This window comes from Cherax quadricarinatus, unplaced genomic scaffold (assembly GCF_038502225.1).
Source record: "Cherax quadricarinatus isolate ZL_2023a unplaced genomic scaffold, ASM3850222v1 Contig3070, whole genome shotgun sequence".
Lineage (NCBI taxonomy): Eukaryota > Metazoa > Arthropoda > Malacostraca > Decapoda > Parastacidae > Cherax > Cherax quadricarinatus.
Window position 1 is genome coordinate 1,797 of NW_027198096.1, and position 4,267 is coordinate 6,063.

Below are 4,267 nucleotides of genomic sequence, written 5' to 3' on the forward strand. Positions count from 1 at the left end.
TGTATTTGCCTTGTTTTTGGCATATGAAAAGAAATATTTTGAATTTCTTTCAATTTCACTAATAGTTTTAAGCTCCTCCTGCCTCTCCTGGTTCCTGTAAGAGTCATTTAGCTTAAGTTCGATAGTTTCCACTTCCCTGGTCAGCGCCTCCTTTCGTGTATCAGATATTCTAGCACTCATGAGGAGCTCAGTGACTCTTCGTCGTCTTCTGTAGAGGGAGCGTCTTTTTCTCTCCAGTTTACTCCTGCTCTTCTTCTTTCTTAGGGGAATATGCCTAGAACATGCTTCGGCTACCAGGAAGTTGATCCTTTCAAGGCACTGGTTTGGATCCATGTCATTTAAGACATCTTCCCAACATGTTTCGTTTAGGACATGGTTTACCTGGTCCCAGTTGATGTTCTTGTTGTATTTTGTGAAGACACCTTCACAGGTACATGCATTCTGCTTATTAGTACCCCTATGCATATACGTCTGAACTTCGATTAGGTTGTGATCAGAATTAGTTGTTTTTGATATTCTTATGTCTCTTATCAGGTCCTCATTATTTGTGAAGATAAGGTCAAGTGTGTTTTCTAGTCTTGTTGGCTCCACTATCTGCTGGCTTAAGGTGTGTTTTTCGCAGAGACTTAGTAGCTCATGTGTGTGTGACCTTTCATCTGCGCTACCTCCGGGGATTGTTTCAGCTATAACATTATTTGCTACATTCTTCCATTTTGTATGCCTTAGGTTGAAATCACCAAGCAGTAAGATGCTTGGGGATGGAGCTGGAAGGTTTTCCAAACAGTAATCAATTTTCAGTAGCTGTTCCTTGAACTGTTGTGAGGTTGCATCTGACTAGGTTTTGGTTCTCGATCTTTATTGATAGAACTTCAACTACCTCATTTGTGGTGTTCAGCAACTCCGTGCAGATAACATCTCAGTGAATCTGATCTTACATTTCCTTGCCTTCAGTTATGCAAAATCATCTATCACATCATCAAAATCAATGATTTTCCCTATATAGGCTTATTTGTACTTTGTTAATACATAATAGGTTATATAGAAATGAAGGATTCTTCTCTTATGTTAGGGCAGCACTGTGTTGGGCCTTAGTGTCACCTTCTTTATTTATTTATTTATTTATTTATTTATTAATTTGAACATGATACAGAGTAGTACAAATGAGTGCAGTTAAGTGCAGCATGCCAAAGTCACTTGTATGCAGAGCATTATGGGCAGGCTTAAAATTAACTTAAGATTAACTAAGCAATAATATATTCAGTGGTAAAAACATTATTGTAAACAGATAACAATTAAGCACAAATGAGTATTACAAAGACAGGTCATATGGTCATTTACTGTGTTGCTGTGTAATCAGTAGAATGGAATATTCTGTTAGGTAATGTAATTAAAAAAATAACAAAGTTTGATTGGGTATCAGGTTAAACATTTATGAGATACAATAATGAGAAACATTTATGAGATACAATTTTTAAGCTACAGTTATTCAGTATTTATTTAGTTTTGGGTGAGTAAGCAATTTTTGAGAAGAGACTTGAATTTATAAACAGACAGTGTTTCTTTTATATTCACAGGTAATGAATTCCAGACTTTAGGGCCTTTTATGTGCATTGAGTTTTTGCATAGCGTGAGATGGACACGAGGAACATCAAAGAGTGATCTGTGTCTTGTGTTATGGTCATGTGTTCTGTTGAGGTTGGTAAGGAGATGTTTGAGGGGAGGGTTTATATCAGAGTTAAGTGTTCTATGTATGTAATAGGTGCAGTAATAAGTATGGATGTTTTGCATGGTGAGTAGGTTTAGCGTTTTGAATATTGGTGGAGTGTGCTGCCTGTAGTGAGAATTTGTTATCATTCTAACTGCAGCCTTTTGTTGGGTAATTAATGGTCTGAGATGGTTAATTGTTGTCGAGCCCCATGCACAAATTCCATAGGCGAGATAGGGGTAAATAAGAGAGTGATATAGGGCCAGGAGGGCTGACTGTGGAACATAGTACCGTATCTTCGATAGTATGCCTACAGTCTTGGAATTTTTTTTTGGAAATTTGTTGTATATGTGTATGAAATTTGAGTCTATTATCAAGGTGGATTCCTAAGAATTTTCCCCCTGTGAGTTTTGTGATAAGTGATCCGTTTATCATTATGTTAAGAGGGACATCTGTAGCTCTGTTACCAAACTGAATGAAGTAGGTTTTGTCAATGTTTAGTGTAAGTTTGTTAGTCCTCATCCAGGTAGATATTTTCTGTAATTCGGTATTTACAGTATTGGCTAGCGTGACTGGACTCGGGTGAGAGAAGACGTATGTGGTGTCATCTGCAAATAGTGTGGATTTGAGTAGTTGAGTAGAGGCTCTATGGTGTCACCCCCCTAAATGATGTCACCCGGGGCGGCCCCTCCCCTTACGACGCTTCTGCCTCCAACCTTTCCTAGGCCGACCCCTACCCCGCCTTCCCTCCACTACAGATTAATAATCCTTGTACAACTATGTATCATGTCCAAATAAACTATATAATTTATCCCTCTCCCTCTTGCTACCCAGTACCCTGCATCCTTCCCTGCCCGGCGGCGCTGTATGACCCTTGTAGGTTTAGCGCTTCTTTTTTATAATATACTGTACTCCAGGTATCTCTCTCTCTCTCTCTCTCTCTCTCTCTCTCTCTCTCTCTCTCTCTGTTTTTCACTTAATGATATCCCGGGATCAACGACCCAGACTTTTCTTCATCTATTGTTATCCCTTCGTATCATTATCGTCTTTCAGACATTTTTTAATGTATTCTTTCCTGAGTTTCTTTAGTCTCCCATTTTCTGTGTTCGGTGATCAAGATAGTATAATATCATTATTTACTACCAGTACAAGTACAAGGTATACAGACCATAGCTGACATCACTGACATACTATTATACAGAAAGCCCCTTGTTATGCTGAACATTTCCCGAAGTGGAATAGTCTGGCAAGTGATGTATTGGAGGCAGGAACCATACATAGTTTTAAGACGAGGTATGATAAAGCTCATGGAGCAGGGTGAGAGAGGACCTAGTAGCGATCAGTGAAGAGGCGGGGCCAGGAGCTGAGTCTCGACCCCTGCAACCACAAATAGGTGAATACACATTCCCCTGAATTAATCTACCTGGACTTCCTACTCTTTTTTGGAACATTGCAAACTTCTGGTGATGTGTTGATTGTAAAATTAAAGACCTACAGCTATCATTCAACTCCCTCTGTAGTTATTTTGCATCTTGCATCGCTTGTTCGCGATTACTGCAAAGTAACAAACGTGTAAATTACCTAAAATAACCCAAAACAGTCAAAGTGACTTATTTCCACAGGGATCCCTGACACTTGTCACACTAATTTCATTCTTCATTTGCCCCTTTCAATTGTTTTATTTATTCATGGTTCTTTTTTATGAGGAAAATTGATAAATTAAATGTAGAGAGGAAGGGTGGGTGTCCACTGAGGTGAACGACATTCTTGGAGAGTCATCTATTGTGTCCTATATTTTTCACTCCCTGTGATATTTTTCAAGGTTTTGCCGCCAATCCACATCCTCGTCTGCAAATCTAGCTGAAGTGTCTATAAATTCAGTTGCATCGCCTGTAAATTCAGCTGTCTCGTCTGTAAACCCAATTTCATCATCTATAAGTTTATCAGCGGCCTCGTTCGTCAAAAATATTACCCATATGTGTGTGTGTGTATATATATATACTCACCTAATTGTGGTTTCAGGGGTCGAGACTCAGCTCCTGGCCCCGCCTCTTCACTGATCGCTACTAGTGTGTGTGTTCTGGAGACAGTACTGATCTCAGGTCGCCTATTTTAAGTAACTTATTGATTTAATCAGGGGTGGAGGGATATGTTATAACCGAAGTGACACATGGTACATGTAACACGTGGAACAGGTGACACATGGTACATGTAACACGTGGAACAGGTGACACATGGTACATGTAACACGTGGAACAGGTGACACATGGTACATGTAACACGTGGAACAGGTGACACATGGTATAGAGACACATTGTTTAAGTAGCGTGGGTGATTCCCTAGGTAGGCGACAGGTGATCAATGTGTATACTGTAGTTAGTCCTGGTTTAGCGTGGTAGCCTCTTACTTCACCCTAGTTCCAGAACTAAACAGGTATGAATTTCACAGTGGAGGCTCGATCCTCCGTTCGGAAATCGCAGTGGAGGCAGCATATCATTCTATTATAAACTCTGGCATGGGACTGAAGCATCATCTCATCTCTGGCCACCCGCCAGAATACCT